Source organism: Ailuropoda melanoleuca, chromosome 3 (assembly GCF_002007445.2).
Source record: "Ailuropoda melanoleuca isolate Jingjing chromosome 3, ASM200744v2, whole genome shotgun sequence".
Lineage (NCBI taxonomy): Eukaryota > Metazoa > Chordata > Mammalia > Carnivora > Ursidae > Ailuropoda > Ailuropoda melanoleuca.
In genome coordinates this window covers 83357896-83381282 of record NC_048220.1, presented here as the reverse complement: position 1 = coordinate 83381282, position 23387 = coordinate 83357896, and the positions used below count along the sequence as shown (strand labels likewise).

At 40.9% G+C, this 23387-nt stretch overlaps 1 protein-coding gene across 6 annotated transcripts in view; it reads right to left on the bottom strand.

The window, feature by feature from the left end:
* The window catches only part of UIMC1 (ubiquitin interaction motif containing 1), a 150430-nt gene that overhangs the window by 121440 nt on the left and 5603 nt on the right, over positions 1-23387 (bottom strand). The window contains exon 1 of one of the 6 annotated variants that reach the window (XM_034656690.1): positions 4802-5258. The exons of 4 other annotated variants lie outside the window; for them this stretch is intronic. The gene's annotated coding sequence lies outside the window, so the exon portion shown is untranslated. Of the gene's footprint in view, positions 1-4116; positions 4748-4801; positions 5259-23387 lie in introns of those variants that run through there. One more of the 6 variants, XM_034656692.1, reaches the window with a different exon arrangement.

Genomic DNA, 23387 nt, shown 5'->3' with positions numbered 1-23387 from the left:
CTCTTAAAAAAAAAAAAGTGGGGGAACACTTCCCAACTCATTCTACCTGACCAGTTAATACCAATACCAGACAAAAACAATAAAAGAAAACAAGAAACCAGGAGCACCTGGCTGGCTCAGTCGGTGGAACATGTTACTCTTAGTTTCAGAGTTGAGTTTGAACCCCATGTTGGGTACAGAGAATACTTAAAAATAAAATATTTAAGACAAAAGAAAGATAAAACAAGAAACCAATATCTGTTATAAATATAGATGCAAAAATCATCAACAAAATACTAACAAACCAAATTCAATATTATATAAAAAGAATTATATACCATGACTAAGATGTATCAAGAGAAGGCAAGGTTGGTTTAAGATCTGAAACTCAATGTATTATAACCTATCAGTAGAATAAAGGACAAAAACCACATGATTATCTTAATATACACAGAAAGAGCACTTGACAAAATTCAACACCCCTTCATGATAAAAACACTAAACAAACTAGGAATAGAAGAGAACTTCCTCAACCTGATAAAAAGCATCTATCAAAAACCCATGGTTAACATCATAGTTAATGGTGAAAGACTGAAAGCTTTCCCTTTAGACCAGGTCCAAAACAAGCATGTCCACTCTCACCACTTCTATTCAACATGATAGCAGAGGTTCTAGCCAGAGCAATTAGGCAGAGAGAGAAAAAGAAATAAAAAGCATCTAGATTGGAAGGGAAGAAGCAAAACAATATTTAGTTTTATCATTTAGATGCAATAATCTTACATATAGAAAATTCTAAGAAATCCACTAAGAAAAACCTATCAGAATACACAAGTTTGGGGCGCCTAGATGGCTCAGTCGGCTAAGCATCTGCCTTTGGCTCGGGTCATGATCCCAGGGTCCTGGGATGGAGTCCCATGTGCTTCTCCCCCCCTTCCCACTCATGCTCTCTCTCACTGTCTCTGTCTCTCTCAAATAAATAAATAAAATATTTTTTAAAAAAAAGAATACACAAATTCGGCAAGGCTGCAGGATACAAAATCAAAACAAAACCAAATGTATTTCTATACGTTTGCATTGACCAATCTGAAAATGAAATTAAGAAAACAAATCCATTTAAATAGCATTCTAAGGACTAAATTACTTAGGCATAGCTTTAATAGAAGACATGCAAAACTCATACCCTGAAAACTACAAAATATTTTTTAAAGAAATAAGAGAAAATCTAAATAAATGAAAAACATCCCATGTTCAAGGATCAAAAAACTTAAGATAGTACTACTACTCCTCAAACGGGCATTTGGATTCAATGCAATACCTAATAAAATCATAGTTGGACGGGGGTGTGTGTGTATAAATTAACAAGCTGATCCTAAAATTCCCATGGCAATTCAAGAGTTCCAAACATTTTAATCTTCACAAAAGCCAAAGAAGTATATATAATTATTACTAGGAAGCATAAGTTCAGAAACATAACTTGTCAGAAGTCACAAAGGAGACACTGTCTCCTGACTCCAATACTTCATGACTTAATATTTACACCTCTTCTAACTAAAACTGCTGCCTGATGTATGGTATGCACACGTAAGTATGTGCTGAATGGGGGCACCTGGGTGGCTCAGTCAGTTAAGCGTCTGCCTTCGGCTCAGGTCATGGTCTCAGGGTCCTTGGATCAAGCCCCCGCGTTGGGCTCCCTGCTCACTGGGGAGTCTCCTTTTCCCCCCTTACCCCTCCAGCTCATGCTTTCAAATAAATAAAAACTTTTTTAAAAAACACGTGCTGAATGAATAGTATAATGTATGTATTTAAATTATTAAATGCAACATAAAGGCACAGAAGGACAAAATTATTATAGTTTGAATTGCATAGGTAAGACTTAGAAGTCAGAATTAGTTTGGGGGGGGGGGGTTGGGTGTTTACCCCAAAGATACAGACGTAGTAAAGAGAAGGGCCATATGCACTCCAATGTTCATGGCAGCATTGTCCACAATAGCCAAATCATGGAAGGAGCCGAGATGCCCTTCAACAGATGACTGGATTAAGAAGCTGTGGTTCCATATATACAATGGAATATTACTCAGCTATCAGAAAGAACGAATTCTCAACATTTGCTGCAACATGGACGGCACTGGAGGAGATAATGCTAAGTGAAATAAGTCAAGCAGAGAAAGACAATTATCATATGATTTCTCTCATCTATGGAACATAAGAACTAGGAGGATCGGTAGGNAAAAAAAAGAAATACATTTACATAATACGTAAATAGAATAATTAAAAAAAAAAAAAAGAATTAGTTTGGGGGAATTCTGAAGGAATCATGGTACCCCAGGAAAACATCTTGTATGGAATAGTTTTCACCTTATTAAATGTTTCTTGTACCCTGGAGTTATTTAAACCAAAACGCTCAAATCTGACAGCAAGACTAGCTATACCACCAAATATACATAATTTCTTAAAGATACATAAATAAAAACTCTACCCTTCTCTGTAGCACAGAACCACCTGCAGTCTCAAAGTGGGTTTTCAAAGAATTAAGCAGATAAGGGATTGATAAGAAGCATTAAGTAGAGACCCCCCCCCACACAGATTACAGACTCCAAAATTCAGTGCTTCATGAGATTTAACCACACAGTAATTTTAAGAGTGAAAACAAGGCACTGCTTGGCCAATTTAAACAAGCAGACCAGCATATAGCACACTACTGTTTATTTAAGTTGCTACCCTTAAAAATGAAGAACTCACTAAAATAATGGCTTATCTTCAATTAGGTGCACTGAGGCTAAAGAATGAATTACCACTAACTGTGAAGGAAGAATAGAGTTTAGAGGCCAACAGCCTCATCTTAATCATGACAGGAATGAAATGTCTCTAAAAGAATGCACAAACAGGAAAGGTGACAAATAATGAGACTTCTTATTTATTTCACAGGTAGCATTTTTAGTAGTGTCCTTGAAATTCCCCAATTTGGGATATTGTCATTTTCTTTCAGCATACCATCTTGATCTATCTAAAGAACAATTACTGAATAAATAACTTAAAATCTTGACATTCTACCTATCAAACATGTCAAAATCACTTTGAAAGCTTGCGGAAACAGGGACCTTAACGATAAGTCTTTATGAACGATTGACCGTAAGTTACTAAGTCACTACTCAAGAAATTTGGTATCAAACGTTATCACCTGATTTCAAGAGCTTGTTTCCTTGGTTGTTGGTTTTTTTAACATTTTATTTATTTATTTGAGCGACAGAGAGCACAAGCAGGGAGGAGGGTCAGAGGGAGAGGGAGAAGCAGACCCCCGCTGAGCAGGGAGCCTGATGTGGGGCTCCATCCCAGAACCCTGAGATCATGACCTGAGCCAAAGGCAGATGCTTAACCAACTGAGCCACCCAAGTGCCCCACTGTTTCCTTGATTTAAAAAAAAGGTAAATGTGGCAGCTCTTTCTACCCACAGATCCTGTCCTATTGCTTTAATAAAATCACATTTGGCACTGATAATACATAAAATTAAAAAGGTAAATACATTTACATACACACACAAGCACACGCACAATTCTTTATTTCCCTCTTTATACTTAGCCTCAGGACAAGTGTGTAACAAAATCCAAACACATTTTGAGTAATAATTAAATTATAGTCATTTATTGAGTCCTGGGATACTATTCTAGGTACCTCACACGCATTATAAAGGTTATCCTCCCAATAACTCTATGTGACAGGTATCACTATTTTACACTATTTTTATCACTAATCATTATTTATCACTATTTTACATGTTTGGAAACTTACTCAAAATCAAACAATTGGTAAGTTCTTACTAGGTTTGTAAATGGCTATGTTGTGAATTGCAGCTCAATATGCCTGACTCCAAAAACACATTCTTTGATTCATCTCCAAGGCACTGCCTCCCAACAGGAAAAAATAAAGACAGAAGCATAAAACTTTCACTTTTTCCTGGATAATACTAACCTCTTAGTATGATATAGTGACTAAATGCAAGAATATCAGAGTCAGGCTGCCTGGATTCAAAACACCTCTACCACTTACGAGATAGGTCTTCCATCCTGTTACCTCATCTGCAAACTGAGGCTAATAGTACCTATCTCATGAAAGTGTCGTTAAGATCAAATAAACGCGTACGTGTAATAGGCTTCAAAGACGGTCATCGTACAGAAGGAAACATCAGTTCTGCTGGAGGAGGAAGTGGCAAATAATAAGGATTTCCAAACAAAAATTTTTTTCTGGGCAAATAACTAACAGAAGGAAGGATCACTCCGCAACAAAACAGTAGCCTTGCGGGGGGAGGGGGCGTGAGGCCTGAGAGGCGGAGGGGCCCCGTGGGGGAAGACGGCGAGAACCGAGCCTCCTCCCGCGGTGTTCAGCGTGAGGAACACGCTTTCGAGGGACCGGCGGCGACCAGAGCCCATCGACTGACGAGAAATGACGAAGGAGCGCCCGGGAGGATAAAGGCCGCACCCCCGGCGCGAAGTGGGCAGGCCTGGCACTGGGGGCGGAAGCCCACCACGGCGTCAGGCGGCGCCCAGCGAAGTCCCCAGGGGCCGCCCTGGTGTCCCAAAAGGCCCCACTCCCGCGTCGGGAGGCGCCCTCCAGCTTCCCGAGGCGCCCCGAAAGGCCCACCACGGCCCCGGAGACGCCCACGCAACATCCTCAGGGCCCACCCCGGCGACCGGAGAGGTCCGCCTCCGCGCCGAGAGCGCGCTACCCCGCGTCAGAGGCGCCGCTCAGCGGGCCGCGGCCCCGGTGAGAGAAAAAAGGAGGCGGGAAGAGGGCGGGCTGGAGGTGAGCGGAGGCGGCAGGTACTCACCGACCGGCCGGCGCCCCTCTGCCGAGCCCCTCCTCCGGGGCGCTACGGGTCGCGAGCGTCCGCAGCACGTCAGGAGAGGGGGGAGGGGGGTCGGGCACGCGCGCGAAGTGAGGCACCGCGGGGAGGAGTCCCGCTCTCCGGACGGGTGTGGGCGCGTGCGCCGGCGTCCGGGGACGCTACCAATCCGCACCGCGGGGGGAAGCCGCGGCCAGGTCGTACCACTGCCCTAAGGCTGGAGCGCACCATCACTGAAGTCAGATTGTATCTTCTAGCGCAGTGTGGGGCCCTCCCCGAGCGCTCGCAGTGTGATTGTTCGCTGTATCACTTGTTAGCACGTTAAGGGAAACCAAAGAGTGACAACAGTGCGCTCAAAAACTACAGTGAAGGGGCTCCCGGGTGGCTCAGTCGTTAAGTGCCTGCCTTCCGCTCAGGTCATGATCCCAGGGTCCTAGAATCGAGCCCTGCCTCGGGCTCGCTGCTCAGCGGGAAGCCTGCTTGTTCCTCTCCCACTCCGCCTGCTTGTGTTCCCTCTCTCGCTGTATCTCTCTCTCTCTCAAATAAATAAAATCTTTTTTTTTTTTTTAAAGATTTTATTTATTTATTTGACAGAGATAGAGACAGCCAGAGAGAGAGGGAAACACAAGCAGGGGGAGTGGGAGAGGAAGAAGCAGGCTCGTGGCAGAAGAGCCTGATGTGGGGCTCGATCACACAACACCGGGATCACGCCCTGAGCCGAAGGCAGACGCTTAACCGCTGTGCCACCCAGGCGCCCCTCAAAAAAAAAAAATCTTAAAAAAAAAAAAAAAAGAACTACAGTAACCCCTTCAAAGTCTCTGCCATCAAGCCTCCTCTGGCCCTTTGCATGTAGAATTATGCTGAAATTATCTGTTCGTATGACTACTTGAAAACTATGTCCGGATGGTAAATGTTACAGTGACCATTTCCGGGAAGGGAAGGAATCTGAGAAACGTAAACTGTTAGAGGTGTCAGTTGGCAGTGTAAAATCAGAACCACCACTTTTGGTGAAATTTTAAATGTGCGTTTTAGGATTCAGCAACTTCATGTCCAGAAGAATACAGAAAGAAACTCCTACAGGTGTGCACCAGAAGACAAATTCATGTTGGAGCCTGCTTCCTTGTGAAAAATGTATACAACGGAAATGTGCAATAAAACACGGATGAATAAAACGTGATATGTTCCTATAAAATGTTACAACAAAAAAAACTAATAAATGACTCCTATATGTAACAACATTTGATATCTAAGAGTTATAAGTAGCAACATGCCAATTATGTGCACTGTGAAATGACTTATGTAAATTTAACAGAATCAAAGTATATACTGATAATGTAAAAAAATACATGTGTTAAGTATAGAAAATGAACTAGGTAGATACGCGGATGTGTACCATGATAACATAAGGACAGGAGAGGGGGGAGGAGGAATAAACAGGACTTCAGATACATCTGTCATGACTTCTTTTTTTAATGAAGAAGAAACCTGGGGCTCCTGGGTGGCTCAGTTGGTTAAGCGTCTGCCTTCAATAGACCTGGGGTCCTGGAAGTGATCCCCACATCTGGCTCCCTGCTCAGCGCAGAGTCTGCTTCTCCCTCTGCCCCTCTCCCCCACTTGTTCTCTCACTTGCACTCTCTCTCTCTCAAGGAAATAAAAATCTTTAAAAAATAATAGAAAAACAAAATATAAAAGAAGAAACCTAAATATAAACATAACAAAATATTTTAACGATTCGATAGTGGAACTAGTTATATTATGCTTAGTACATGTGCTGCAGAAGCAAACACTAGTTAGATTATTCTTAACATTTCCTGTAACATTTTTTTTAAGATTTTATTTATTTATTTGAAAGACAGAGATAGCAACAGAAATAGTGAGAGAGAGTGCCAGCCAGGAGGAGAGGGAGAAGCAGGCTCCCCGAAGAGCAGTGGAGCTCGATCCCAAGACCCTGGGATCATGACCTGAACTGACGGTAGATGCCTAACCAACTGAGCCACCCAGCACCCCCTTCTGTAACATTTAATTCTAGAATGAACTTCTCTTATCCTCCCAAGTCACCTACCTCCAGCTGATCCTCCAAAATCCAACTCAACCATTTCTTCCTTTGTGTCCTCTAACCCTGATGCTGAAAAAGGCCCTTGAGCTGGCTGAACAATACAAACTGACAAGAGGTCAAACAGGAGTTCCAAGTAAGGCTTTACTGGGGCTTATGCTACAGCACAAGGAAGATAGCACAAAGGAGAGTCTTCAGGCTAGCTCCCTGAAGAGAGGTCAGGGAGAGCTTTAAAGAGGCTTAACTGACTGAGCCATCCAGGTGCCCCTTGAATATTTATTTAAGGTCTCTTGCAGCCTCACAGGAGTAGGATGACTTCAGGTCTTCTGGATGGTCCTCTGGATGTTTGGGAGAGAGGAATTTTAACCTGGAAAGATATGCCTAGTTAGAGACTCCTTGTAAGTTGACTGCATTTGTAGTGGCCAGGGTCTCTTGGTTTAGCCAACAGTTGGTTCTCTGGGGAGTTTTCCTTACAAGTTCTAAGAAGGACCTGATATCCTGGGTTAACCTGTGCATAGGTCCTCCTTTCTGCCTCATCCTTGGTGGGGGCTGGTAGTATTTTGTTTGCAAAGTCTGGTATTGCTTTATGTACTTGACCTAGATTAATTATATATTGTAAGCTCTGGCTTACTTCTCTAACAATAGTCTAATCTAAGGTTCATGAGTCTCCTGAAATGAGACAGAGCAGGGACTAAACTCAGGTCCCCTCAACCCTCACTGCAAAATCCAGCATTCCCTGGCTCTCCATAAAAAGAAAAGCTAAAACTCTATGCATCCTGAGTAGTATATCTTGCAGGAATGTAGAATCCAGATGTTTATGGAAAGGAGGGACTCAACTATGAAGACTGGTGAAGACTGGATCAAACCAGTCTGTGCCAAGATGCCCACTAATGCTGACCTTTCACTGACGTTTTCCCTCGTTATAATACTAAGGGTAGAGATTTCACATGCTAATTAGACATGTGAGACATGAAGCAGCATGACCCTTAAGTGCACAGGTGTCAAGAATTCCCCACTTCTTAAATGTCACCCTTTTCCCGCCTAAGTCTCCTTAGAGGTTGGTATCACACTTTTTTGGCAACTCTACCAGGACTCCAGGAGGGTGTCTGGGACCCACGGGGACAGACGGCTGTATGCAACCCCTTCGTAGCTGACAAGCAGCCACCTAAACCTTTGCTTAGTGTCACCGTGCTAAGTAAGTCAGCCTCCAGCATCCCGGGAAGTTCCCATTACTCTCATTCACGTAATATTTTTCCCTTTGTCCTTCCTTCCCAATTTCCTTCCCTCCTCCTTTAACCTCCTTCTTCTTTTCCATGCTCTTCCCTCTCCTTCTTATACTCTACTAATGGGATGTCTACAGCTACAGCTTAACTCCTCTCAGCCTATGAGAACATGCTCCCTCTGGTAGATAACTAACCAGTAGAGGTGGGAAAGGCTCACTTCACACCATGCAGATCTTGGTCAAACAGGCGGTCCTTCACCAGGGACTAGTAAGAGTGCTGGAGCTATAACCCTCACACAGTGTAGCCTAATAGCTGGAGGTTTGATAGCCACAGGAAACTTTCTTTTTTTCTCTCTTTCTCCTCTCATTCCCTGGTTCCAAGTAGTCTAAATAGAAACACGTAAGGGATGAGTTGAAAAAACTGACTCTCTTGGCCTGATCACCCCAGTGGGCAGTGGACAGAGTGCCTCCCTCTAAGCCCTTGCCTGGTTTCTTTTTCTCCTTCTCTTTCTCCCTCTCTTCCAGCTTCCCCCACTCTGCCCACTGCCCGCTTTCAACCTGGAGACTCCCTGTTTTGTTACCCTCTTTAAAACTTCTTGGTACTTCTTCCCTCTGTCCCTGTCTGTGGAGAGAGGAGGTGTGTGGGCTTGTCACTGTGCCAGTCAAATTGATCTTGTTGTCTACTCTGAAGACTGCCCACTATACTAACAGACCTGGAGTCTGCAGAGGGAAGGGCACTGTTTGTCATGCATTTTATTATCTAATCTGCTCCAGACATTAGGAGAAAATTACAAAAGTTAGAGGCCAGACCTCAGACTCCACTGTCAACCTTGGTGGAAGAGGCCTTCAAGGTCTATAATAACATGGACAAGGCAGAGGAAGCTAACAGAGATAGGAAATTGGCCAAAAAGATGCAGCTTTTGGCTGCCCTAATTCATCCACCAGCTCCAGGTGACCCTAGGAGGTCCAGAAGACCAGACGACTGATAGGGAATCGTCAATCTGGGATGAAACCAAAGTAGTCATTGCCAGGAGGGACACTGGAAAAGGGAATGCCCTGAGTCCCCCTGCTATGGGACACTGGCCCAACCCCTGCTTCTTGCTAACCTCTGGAATGAGAATGCACACACCAGTTGAGGAGACCCAAGTCCAGGGTTGTTCTATCTCAACCCCAGTACAATTCTCCTGCTTGCTGCCTTAGCTGCTGGGACATTTGATCACCGATGGTACACTGGAGTTATTTGCTGTATGTATCTATCTCTTTTATAAGACTTGTGAGCTTTCTGAAGACAGGATCCATGTGACTCCAGCAAGTAGCGAAGAGCCTGGCCAAAACCAAACATTCAGTACATGTTGACTGAATTGAATTGGGAAGGAGGAGATGAAAAAATGTCTCAATGCAAGGCCAGAAAGGTCCTTTTGAAGCATCATACTTCAGAGAAGAATGCTGATTCGGTTGTTGTTGGCATCCATCTTGTAACCAGCCATTGATAAGCAGCTTCTAAAATGGCCCTCAATCATCCCACCTCCTGGCATTCACACTCTTTAGGGTGGACTACTTACTTTTTAAAAAATATAATGAGGCAGAAGTGATGGGATGCATTTCCAAAACTAGGTTATAAAAGACTGTGGTTTCCTGTTTCCTTCCTGGGCATTCTCACCCTCTACATTTGCTCACTTTGGGGGACTCCAAATGCCATGTTAGGAGGCAGTCATGTGGAAAGACCCATCTGTGGGAGAGAATTCCACCTCCACCACCACTACCCACCACTACCACCACCCCCACAAGGTGACAGTTTAACTACAACCTCATAAGAGACCTTAAGTCAAAGGCACCACCTGGCTAAGCCATACCTAAATTGCTGACCCACAAAAATTATGTTTATTATTTAAGATTTGGGGTGATTTGTTACACAACAACAGATAACTAATACACAGCTTTGAAGAGGAAGAAATAGAAAATAACAGGGTGAGAGCACTGATCGTATAGACCTGGAAACCATTCAACTTCTGGACTTTCTGGGGCGCCTGGGTGGCTCAGTTGGTTAAGCATCTGCCTTCGGCTCACTTCATGATCTCAGGGTCCTGGGATTGAGCTCCGTCTTGGGCTCTGCAATCAGCAGGGAGTCAGCTTGTCCCTATGCCTCTCCGCCTGCTTGGGCTTTCCCTTTCTCTCTCTCTCAAATAAATAAATAAAATCTTTAAAAATAAAAAATAAATTAAAAAAACAACTTCTGGATTTTCTGTAATGTGAAATAATAAATGCCCTTAATATTTACATCAGTCATGTTTTGTTACCTGTAGTAAACAACTTCCTAATTGGTGTAAATCTGAATGTCCATCAGTAAGGGAATGATATATTACATAGTATAGTATATTCACATAATAGCATGACATAGAACAATTAAAAGAAATGAACTAAATCTACAGGTGCCATCATGGATACATCTCAAAACATGATATTAACTTTAAAAAGCAAGTTATAAGATGATGCAAGCTCCATGAGAATAGGGACTTTATTCTCTACATTGCTGTATCCCCAGTACTTAGAAGAATGCCTAGCACATAGAGAAGAATGAATGACATGCTCAGCATGATTCCACTTATGTGAACACAAACTCTTATACAAGTAATATTACATTTTTTAAAGTAACAGACACATGTAGAAGTATTTTCATAGGCTTGGGAAGATACAAGGATACATAATAAGCAGAATATATAGGATACTTCTGAAAAGGGAGGTAGAGGTCTAAAATCGGGGTCAAAGAGAACCTTACTATATTCTTAATGTTCTGATTTTATTTTTAGAACTACCATGTAATTAAAAATGAATGAACTATATATTTTAAAGCAAAGTAATCACCAGAGAGTTTTTAGTGATTGATAGATCCAAGTTATCTAATGTTTCCGTGCTGATCTCTCTAAAGCTTCTCTTACCATTTCTGCATAGAATTTCTTGTCATTTTTAAAGTGGATCATTTATTAATATTGGGAAAATCATTTATTTACAACTCCTCATGTTTCACATCAGAGCACCTAGCCCCCAGATCTTGGTTTTTAAAACCATTCTCTCCTATACAAATCTAGGACTCCTCAGAAAAGTGGCTGACTCCAGGGAAAGAACAAGAGGAGCCTGGATCATCTGATTGTGCAAGAAAGTAAAGATATGCTCAAAGAGGGACGCCTGGGTGGCTCAGTTGGTTAAGCGTCTGCCTTCGGCTCAGGTCATAATCCCAGGGTCGTGGGATTGAGTCCCATATCGGGCTCCTTGGGGAGCCTGCTTCTCCCTCTGCCTGCCCCTCCCCCTGCTTGTGTTCTCTCTCTCTCTGACAAATAAATAAATAAAATCTTAAAAAAAAAAAGATATGCTCAAAGAAAAATGAGAACATGTCAAACATACGGAGCCAATTTGGAGGGGTTTCTAGGGTCAAATATGGGACAATATAAAAATCAAAATAAATAGTGATAGTCATGGAATGTAACTCATTAAATACAATAATTCTTGAGTCTATATAGATATAAATAAATAAGGGAGAAGGGACAGCTCTTCCATTAGGTGGAATGTCAATTAATAAATGTAGAAAGAATGATGAAATTAGAAAACCATCATTTGGCAAGCAACAGAGTAATAAGTAAGTGTCATCAATGAATACTAAAACTAGTGGATACAAGGTTGATAAATAACAAGATATTTATATAATCTCAAAGAATTTCCTTATAAAATCATTATTAATTACAAAGGGAAAAAACAGTAACTTTACAGTAGAGAAAACTGGAAGGCACCATCTTAACTAACTGATCAGAGTTATCATCACTAGTAATGAGACACAGCAATATCATGTTTCAATCTGATGTGATGCCTGTGGTTTGCTGCCAAAATGCATAAACTTTAGTCTAATCATAGAGAAACAGAAACAAACCCAAACTGAGGGACAGTGGCATGAAAGACAAAAACTGAGGAATTCATCCAGATTAAAGGAAACTAAAGAGACATGAAAACTGAATGGAACATATGATCTAGAATTCTCTTTTGCTTTTATAAAGGAAATTATTGGGATCATTAATGACATTTGAATAAGGGAGATAGATTAAATAACACCATTGTGTCAATGTGATTTTTTACATTGATAAATGTACTGGGATTATATATTAAAATGTCCTTGTTTTTAAGAAATGTACACTGAAGGGCAGCTGCGTGGCTCAGTCTGTTAAGTGTCTCCCTTGGGCTCAGGTCACAATCTTGGGATCCTGGGATCAAACCTCACCCAGTGTCAGGCTCCCTGCTCAGTGGGGAGTCTGCTTCTCCCTCTCCCTCTGAGCTCCCCCCTGGCTCCATGCTCTCTCGCCCTCACTGGCGAGATAAGTAAATAAAATTTTTATTTATTTGACAGAGAGAGCGAGCACAAGTAGGAAGATCAGTAGACAGAGGGAGAAGGAGAAGCAGGCTCCCCACTGAGCAGAGAGCCCGACACAGGGATCGATCCCAGGACCCTGGGATCATGACCTGAGCCAAAGGCAGATGCTTAACCAACTGAGACACCCAGGCACCCCAATAAAATCTTTAAATTAAAAAAAAAATAAAATTGAGAAATATACACAAGTAAAATGGCAAAGTGGCATCATGTCTACAACTTGACCTCAAGTGGTTCAAAAAAATACTATCTATAAAGCAAGTGTAGAAAGAATGATGGCACTAAAGTAGTACATTTTAACATTTGGGAAATCCAGATGAAGATTATATGGGAATTCTTTGTACTATTCTGTTAACTTTTCTATAAGTCTGAAATTATGCCAAAATAGAAAGTTAAAAGAACAGGAGTAAATTACATGATGGCTCTGATACAAAGACTTCAATTGCCACCTATAATACCCAATGGCAAAATTTTGTCTTTATCTGGAATGCCTCATTGTTCAAATTAATTGATTTTAGAAATAACTGTTACAATTTTTAACTTATAAAATAACTGTATATTAATAAATTACCACTTTTAATCTCTTTCAAACATTAGGAATCTACATAGAATCATGTTTGGAAAATAGTTCTTTTACTAAACAAAGTAAACACTGTTTTAGTTCAATTTCTAATCCACAGTTTGAGAAATTGAGTCATAGTGAGAAAAAGTGGCTAATGACTTGCCCAAAGTCACACAGTTATAAACAAAGTTGGGACTGTCAAACACACAGAGTTAACCCACAAAAAAATGTTGGCAATAAACAAGCACTACAACAAAGGTAGAGGGGGCACCTGTGTGGCTCAGTCGGTTGAACCTCTGACTCTTGATTTCAGCTCAGGTCAGGATCTCAGTGTTGTGAGATGGAGCCCCTCATTGGGCTCTGTGCTCAGGGCGGAGTCAGCTTGAGGTTCTGTCTCTCCCTCTGCTCCTCCCCTCTGCTTGTGCCCTCTCTCTCACTCTCTCTAAAATAAATAAATCTTTAAAAAAAAAAGAAGAACAACAAATGTAGAGCATCACGAACCACTGAAGAAATATAAAATAAAAGTCCCACAGCACATTTGTTAAATTAGCAAAAATGAAACAAACAAAACTCGATGGTAACAGGACTGTGAGAAAATAAGTATATTTCTTCATTGTGAATGCACTATAAACAAGTGTAATCTTTCCAGAGAGAAATTCGGCAAGAGCTGTCAAGAATCATAAAAATGATCACGCTCCCGACCTGAGTAATACCACATTGGGGAGTACATCTCATGGAGATGATTCAAAAGAGAGAACAGACTCGAACAAAGGTGATTATAGCCAAACAGTATATTTGCTAAAAACTAGAAACAATCCAAATGTTCACCCATGGGAGAGAGGCTAACTTGAAACAGGCCATGGTAGAGCAATACAATAACAGTTATCACATTACCACAGGGAACCTCGTAGGAATGTGGCAAGAACCCTATCAAATAAGGATAAGCTAAAGACAGAAGAATCCCAAGAGACCCATACGAAATACTGACAGCTAACAAACAATGTGTATATAACTGTCAAAGAAACAAATAATTTGTAGTAAGTAGATAATCTGGAATTGGAATCTTTTTTTAAAAAATATGACTTTTATCATTTAGTGAAATCCATGTACAGGAGAAATGGGAGAGATGACCATGGCCAGGAGCCGAGGACTACAACCCCTCAATCCTTAAACACAGTGTGACATGTTCTCTCTCTTCTTAAAAATAACTTCACTGATACCCTACAACCCAGCAACTGCACTACTAGGTATTTACCCAAACGATACAAACTTAGTGATCCTAGGGGCACCTGCACCCCAATGTTTATAGCAGCAGTGTCCACAACAGCCAAACTATGGGAAGAGCCCATATGTCCATCGACAGATGAATGGATAAAGAATGGATAAAGATGTGTGTATACACACACACACACACACACACACACACACACACTCAGCCATCAAAAAGGATGAAATCTTACCACCTGCAATGACATGGATGGAACTGGAGAGTATTATGCTAAGTGAAATAAGTCAATCAGAGAAAGACAATTATATGGTTTCACTCATATGTGGAATTTAAGAAACAAAACAGAGGATCATAGGAGAAGGGAGGGCAAAATAAAAGGAAATCAGAGAGGGAGACAAACCGTAAGAGACTCTTAACTTAGGAAACAAACTGAGGGCTGCTGAAGGGAGGTGGATGGGGGGTTGGGGTAACTGGGTGATGGGCATTAAGGAGGGCACATGATATAATGAGCATTGAGTGTTACATGCAACTGATGAATAACTGAACTATACATCTGAAACTGATACACTATATGTTAATTGAATTTAAATAAGATTAAAAAATAACTTCACTGAGATGTAATTAACATACCATAAAATTCATCTACTTAGAGAATCCATTTACAGCATGACAGCGTAAGAGCTCTACTGACGCGTGCCCTCAGTGAAACTGGTGGAAATTATTTTAAAAACAACCATTTTGGAGCTCCTCGGTGGCTCAGTCAATTGAGCTTCCGACTCTTGATTTCAGTTCAGGTCCTGGTTCCTGGGATAGAGCCCCGAGTCAGGCTGGGCACTCTGCATGGAGTCTTCTTGTCTCCTTCTCCCTCTGTCCCTCCCCCACTTGCTGGCACACGCTTTCTCTCTCTCTCTCTCAAATAAATAAATCTTAAAAAAAAAATTTTCAAGCCTCTGAAAATAGTCCTAAGGACAAACAGTAAATGAAGAAATACCTGCTAAAAACAAAACACACAAAAAACACAAACTATTAAAAATTCAGTAAGAAAAGTGAGACTCTGCAAATATTTGAACCGAGACTGCCCCCCCTTCCACTTCCTAGCTCAGTGAGGTAGAGATTCCTCTCCATACTGCTATAGTGAAGAACACAGGGCACACTTTCCCCCAGCTCATAGTCAGAGGTCTCCTTCCAAGGAGGAGCAGGACATCAGTGTTTCTCATTCTGTCTCCAGCTACCTGCTGCTGAGGCTAAGTCCCAGGCAGACACTGTTGAGAAGCTGAGAATCCCCTCACACAGCCCCTGCTCACGAAGTGGAGGCTCTAAGTTGGGCAGGGCATGCTGAGAACACTAGAGCCCTCATCACCCTTGCCTGAGCTCAAGAGACACAGTAGTTCTGAAGCCACTGCCTCGGGCCCCTCTGGCCAATTTAGTAGTCTTTAAGTTTTAACAAGCACCTTTACCCCGTGTGATTGATTAAGCATTTCTTTTTATATCTATAGATAATTCATTGTTTCCTAGAAAGATTCAGAAACAAACCTGCTCGCACAATTTCTAGCACCACGATAACTTCTTTTATTTTTTTTCCCAAGATTTTATTTATTTACCTGACAGAGAGAGAGAGAGCACAAGTAAGGGGAGCAGCAGGCAAGGGAGAAAGAGTAGCAGACTCGGCGCTCGATCCCAGGACCATGACCTGAGCCAAAGGCAGACACCTAATGACTGAGCAACCCAGGCGCCGACATTAACTTCTGTAGCCTGCACCACGGAGTCTGCAAGCAATCAATAAGTGTTACATACTACTGTGCTTCCCTTTTACTGATTAAACTCCCTAAAGCTCCCTAAAGTGCCTTTAAAAATCTTTGGGCCAGGCAGAAATTTTGGATTTGGTTTTTGGATAAGAGTCCACTTTCACCCCAGGTGGCCAGCTTCCTGAAAAATACTCATATCCCTTTCCAATCAAAACTCATCTCTTCTCAAGGAATTGATCCCATTTACAAATACACCAAAAATAATAAGATACCTAGGAATAAACCTAACCAAAGAGGTCAAAGATCTATACTCTGAAAACTATAGAACATCTATGAAAGAAATTGAAGAGGACACAAAGAAATGGAAAAACATCCCATGCTCATGGATTGGAAGAATAAATATTGTTAAAATGTCTATATTACCCAAAACAATCTATACATTTAATGCAATCCCTATCAAAATACCACCAGCTTTTTCACAGAACTAGAACAAACAACCTTAAAATTTGTATGGAACCACAAAAGACCCCAAATAGCCAAAGCAATCCTGAAAACGAAAAGCAGAGCTGGAGGCATCACAATTCCGGACTTCAAGCTATATTACAAAGCTGTAATCCCCAAGACAGTACAGTACTGGGACAAAAACAGACACTTAGATCAATGGAACAGAATAGAAAGCCCAGAAATGGACCCACAACTATATGGTCAACTAATCTTCGACAAAGCAGGAAAGAACATCCAATGGAAAAAGACAGTCTCTTCAACAAATGGTGTTGGGAAACCTGGGCAGTCACATGCAGAAGAATGAAACTGGACCACTTTCTTATACCATACACAAAAATAAACTCAAAATGGGTGAAAGACCTAAATGTGGAACAGGAAACCATCAAAATCCTAGAGAAGAACACAGGCAGCAACCTCTTTGACCCGCACTATAGCAACTTCTTACTAGACACATTGCTGAAGGCAAGGAAAACAAAAGCAAGAATGAACTATTGGTTGGGGTGCCTGGGGAGCTCAGTCGTTTGAGTGTCAGACTCTTGGTTTCGGCTCAGGTCCTAATCTCAGGGTCATGGGATCAAGCTCCATATCAGGCTCCATGCTCCAGCATGGAGTCTGCTTGTCCCTCTCACTCTGCTCCTCCACTCACTCACTCTCTCTCTTTCTCCCAAGTAAAAAGAAAAGAAAAGAAAAAAGAAAAAAAATTATTGGGACTTCATCAATATAAACAGCTTCTGCACAGCAAAGGAAACAATCAACAAAACTAAAAGGCAGCCTACAGAATGGGAGAAGATATTTGCAAATGACATACCTGATACAGGTTTAGTATCCAAAATCTACAAAGAATTTATCAAATTCAACACCCAAAAAACAAATAATCCAGTTAAGAAATGGGCAGAAGACATGAATAGACATTTTTCCAAAGTAAACATCTAGATGGCCAACAGACACATGACAAGATGCTCAACATCACTCATCATGAGGGAAAGACAAATCAAAACCACAATGAGATACCACCTCACACCTGTCAGGATGGTTCATACTAACAACACTGGGAACAACAGATGGTGAGGATGCAAACTGGTGGGAATGCAAACTGGTGCAGCCCCTGTGGAAAACAGTATGGAGGTTCCTTAGAAAGTTAAAAATAGAACTACCCTATGATCCAGCAATTGCACTACTAGGTATTTACCCAAGGGATACAAAATTACAGATTCAAAGGGGTATATGCACCCCGATGTTTACAGCAGCTTTATCAACAACAGCCAAACTATGGAGAGAGCCCAAATGTCCATCAACTGATGAAAGAAGATGTGATATATAATGATATATAAATTAGGGTGCCTGTGTGGCTTGGCTGGTTAAGCGACTGACTTCACCTCAGGTCATGATCCTGGAATCCCAGGATCAAGTCGCGCATCAGGCTCCCTACTCAGCAGGGAGTCTGCTTCTCCCTCCGACCCTCCCCCCCCATGCTCTCTCTCATTCTCTCTCTCAAATACATAAAATCTTTAAAAATAAATATAAATTAAATAATATAATATATTGGAATATTACTCAGCCATCAAAAAGAATGAAATCTTGCCATTTGCAATAACATGGATGGATCTAGAGTGTATTATGCTAAGTGAAATAAGTCAGTCAGATGAAGACAAATACCATATGCTTTCACTCATATGTGGAACTTAAGAAACAAAAGAGGTGAACATAGGGAAAGGGAAAAAAAGACAGAGGGAAACAAACCATAAGAGACTCTTAACAATAGAGAACAATCTGAAAGTTGATGGAGGGAGGTGGGTGGGGGGCAGGCTAAATGGGTGATGACTATTAAGGAGGGCACTTACGATAAGCACTGGGTATTATATATAAGTGATGAATCACTAAACTCTACTCCTGAAACCAGTATGACATTATATGTTAACTAACTAGAATCTAAATAAAAAATTGAAAAGGGGAAAAAAACCCTCATTTCTTGAGTATTGGATTTTTGAGCTAAGGCAGCAGAACTTGGGTTTTTCAGTAACAGTTCCACAGCAGGATAGACAAGCTAACAGGTTCTCAGGTCCCAAAACCAAGTCCTCAGACTCTAGAGTAGGAGGGTCGCTCAGACAGAAGCTTGTCATTGGTCCCATTTTCTGCAGCTTCAGAGCCCTGGCTTAGACTTTGCTTCAAGGGAAAAGCAGGCAGGGTGGAGAGAGGGAGGCGGAGAGAACAGATAGCTCCTAATTTCTTCCCAAAGTAACTGACTTCATTTACAACAAAGCTTAGAGAAGTTCAAGCTTAAGTGTGCTCACAAGAAAAGCAGTGGCTGTAGTAAAATGGGTAAACAAAATGTGGTATGTATATATGTATATGTACATATATGTTTATGTGTGCACATATATGTTTGTATATCTATACAGACAATGGAATTTTACACAGCATTAAGAAGGAAGGAAATTCTGATACATAACACACCATGGATGAACCTTAAAAACATTATGCTAAGTTCAATAAGTCAAACACAGAAGGACAAATATGATATGATTCCACTCATATGAAGTACCTAGAATAATAAAAGTCATAAAGACAGAAAGTAGAATAGTAGTTACCAAGGGCTAAGGGGAGTGGGGAATGGAGAGTTACCATTAAATGTGTACAGAGTTTCAGTTTGGGACGATGAAAAAGTTCTGGAGATGGATGGTGGTGATGGTTGTACAATAATGTGAACTACTGAATGCCACTGAACTGTACACTTAAAAATGGTTAAATTGGTAAATTTTATGCTATATATATCTTACCAGCAATTTATTTTTTTAACGATTTTCTTTATTTGAGAGAGAAAAAGAGAGAGAACATGAGCAGGGGAGAGGGGAGGTAAGAAGGGGCAGAGGGAAAGGGACAAGCAGACTCCCCTCTGAGCAGAGAGCCCTGACGCAGGGCTGGATCCCAGGACCCTGGGTTCACGACCTGAGCAGAAGACAGATGCTTAACTGACTGAGCCACCCTGGTGCCCCACCAGCATTTTTAAAAAATTTTAATGAGGGCAAAACAGAACAATTTTCTGACAGTCAAAAGCTGAGAGAATTCATCATGAGCAGACCAGCACTACAAAAAAATACTAAATGGAATGTTAGGTGAAGGAAAATGAGCCAGATGGAGACATGGTTCTGCAAAACAGAATGAAGAATACCTAAAAGGGTGACTAAATTGGTAAATATAAATGAATACTGACAATTTAAACCAACAACAAAAATAATGTCTTATGGGATTTAAAACAATACATTGAAATAAAATATATGACAACAATAACACAGGAAGCAGAAAGTATTAGAGTTAATTTTAAAGCGCTAGCATTATTCAGGAATTGTGGCAAATACTAATTTAGGGCAGACCGTGATGAGTTAAGGATGCATATTATAATCTCTAAGGCAATCACTAAAAGAATAATCAAATCGTGATCAAATATCTGAATAGTTAAATAACCATAAAAAATAAAGGATAAAAAACAGAATGATAAAAAATATTGTTCAATCCAAGAGAAGGCAAAAAAAAAAGAAAAAAGAAAAGAAAGGAACAAAGAACATATGGAGTGAACAGAAAACAGGAAAATGGTAAAAATAGACTCAATACATCAGTAATTAAATTAAATGGAAAGGGTTTAAACACTCTTATAAATAAAAGAAAAAGACCGTCAGACTGGATTTTAAAAATTCAACTATAGGGGCGCCTGGGTGGCACAGCGGTTAAGCGTCTGCCTTCGGCTCAGGGCGTGATCCCAGCGTTATGGGATCGAGACCCACATCAGGGCTCCTCCCCTGTGAGCCTGCTTCTTCCTCTCCCACTCCCCCTGCTTGTGTTCCCTCTCTCACTGGCTGTCTCTATCTCTGTCGAATAAATAAATAAAATCTTTAAAATAAAAATAAATAAAAAAATAAAAATTCAACTATATGCTATTTATAGAGATGCACTTTAAATATAACATCATCAAGGTTAAAAGAATACAAAACAACAGGATGGAAAAATATGTATCATGTAGATACAAACAGAAAAGAGCTAGCTCAACTAAATTAATAGCAGATAAAGTAGACTTTACATAATAAGTATTACTAGAGATAAGGAGGGGCATTTCACACTGATAAAAGTGTCTAACTGAAAAATATGACTTTCCTATTATATATTCAGAAATGAAATAGATGGGGGCGCCTGGGTGGCACAGCGGTTAAGCGTCTGCCTTCGGCTCAGGGCGTGATCCCGGCGTTATGGGATCGAGCCCCACATCAGGCTCCTCTGCTATGAGCCTGCTTCTTCCTCTCCCACTCCCCCTGCTTGTGTTCCCTCTCTCACTGGCTGTCTCTATCTCTGTCGAATAAATAAATAAAATCTTTAAAATAAAAATAAATAAAAAAATAAAAATTCAACTATATGCTATTTATAGAGATGCACTTTAAATATAACATCATCAAGGTTAAAAGAATACAAAACAACAGGATGGAAAAATATGTATCATGTAGATACAAACAGAAAAGAGCTAGCTCAACTAAATTAATAGCAGATAAAGTAGACTTTACATAATAAGTATTACTAGAGATAAGGAGGGGCATTTCACACTGATAAAAGTGTCTAACTGAAAAATATGACTTTCCTATTATATATTCAGAAATGAAATAGATGGGGGCGCCTGGGTGGCACAGCGGTTAAGCGTCTGCCTTCGGCTCAGGGCGTGATCCCGGCGTTATGGGATCGAGCCCCACATCAGGCTCCTCTGCTATGAGCCTGCTGCTTCCTCTCCCACTCCCTCTGCTTGTTCCCTCTCTCACTGGCTGTCTCTGTCTCTGTCAAATAAATAAATAAAATCTTTAAAAAAAAAAAAAAAGAAATAGATGAAGCAAAAAAACAACAGAACCAAAAAGCAAAGTAGACAAATCCAGTCACAGTTGGAGATTTGAACACATGCACCCCCACCTCAGTAACTGATAGAACTAAAGAAAAATCAGTAAGAATATAAAAGATCTGAATACACTATCAACCACACTGACATAATTGAATATTTATATGACGCTATACCCAACAACTGCAAAACACACATTCTTTTCAAATACAAATGGAATGTTCACCAAATAAACCATATGCTGGGCTATAAAACAAATCTCAAGATTCCAAAAGAGTAAAGTCTTACAGAATATGTTCTTTGATCACAATGGATTAAATTAGAAATTAAATCTAGAAAAGCCCCCAAATATTTGGAAATTAGCAACTCATTTATACAATGTTCAAGATTAGACAAAACATCTGTACAATAGTATTCAGGATGATTCCTTTTTGCTGAGAAGAAGCACAGTGAGCATTCAGGGCCTGAAATGTTCTATATCTTAATATAGGTAGTGATTATACTGGTGTATTTATATGTAAAAATTTATTTGAGATTTATACTTATATACTTTATACCATGTAAGTTATACCTCAATAAAAAAAGTAAATCAGAAAAAAAGAGAGACATTAAAGTCTCTAGTACCTAACAAAATGCCTAGTTCATGGAGGATGCTTAATGCTTCATGAATTATAAAAGGAAAGAGAGAGGGGGCACCTGCATAGCGCAGTCATTAAGCGTCTGCCTTCGGCTCAGGGCGTGATCCCAGCATTCTGGGATTGAGCCCCACATCAGGCTCCTCTGCTAGGAGCCTGCTTCTTCCTCTCCCACTGCCCTGCTGTGTTCCCTTTCTCGCTGGCTGTCTCTCTCTGTCAAATAAATAAATAAAATCTTAAAAAAAAAAAAAAAAGGAAAGAGAGAGAAAGAATAGAATGAAAAGGCCTACCACACATCTAATACAATTTACACCTGCTAGATTGGCAAAAGATAAAGAAGTCTGACAGTAGCAGTGCTGAAGAGAATGAAAATCAATAGAAACTCTTACACTTTGCTGACGAGAATATAAATTGATACAAACACTTGAGAAAACAATTTGGCATTAGCTTGTAAAGTACAACATTCACATATCCTACCAACCGGGACAGTTCCTAGGTGTAGGGGCACCTGGGTGGCTCAGTTGGTTAAGTGTCTGCCTTCAGCTCAGGTCATGATCCCAGGGCCCTGAGATCGAGCCCCATATCAGGCTCCCTGCTCCATGGGGAGCCTGCTTTTCCCTCTCCCTCTGCCTGCTTCTCCCTCTCCCTTTGCCTGCTGCTCCACCTACTTGTATTCTCTCTCTCTCTGTCTCTCTCTGTCAAATAAATAAATAAAATCTTTAAAAAAAAAAATCCTAGGTGTATATCCCAAGAAACTCCTGTCCAAGTGCACCAGGAGTTAAGTAGAAGAATGTTGGGATACCTGGCTGGCTCAGTCGGTACAGCATGCAACACTTGATCTCAGGGTTGTGAATTCAAGCCCCACACGGGGTATAGAGGTTACTTTAAAAAATTAAAAATCTTTTAAAAAAATGTTAATAGTAACCCTGTTCATAATAGCATAAACTGAAACATCTCAAATGTCCATAACCACTAGAACAGATAAATCAATTATGGTATATTCACATAACAGAATATTATCCCACAGTGAATAATGAATGAACTAGGGGTACAAGGCTGGCTCAGTCGGTGGAGCAAATAACTCTTGATCTCAAGGTTTTGAGTTCAAGCCCTACATTGGGCATGGAGCCTACTTAAAAAAAAATGAATGAACTATAGTTACTTGCAACAACATGGATATTAGACACTTAATGTCAAGGGGTGCCTTGGGCAGCTCAGTCGGTTAGGCATCTGCCTTTGGCTTGGGGTGTGATCCCAGGGTCCTGGGATCAAGTCCCACCTCAGGCACCCTGCTCAGTGTGGAGTGGTGTGGAGTCTGCTTCTCCCTCTCCCCGTACCCCCTAC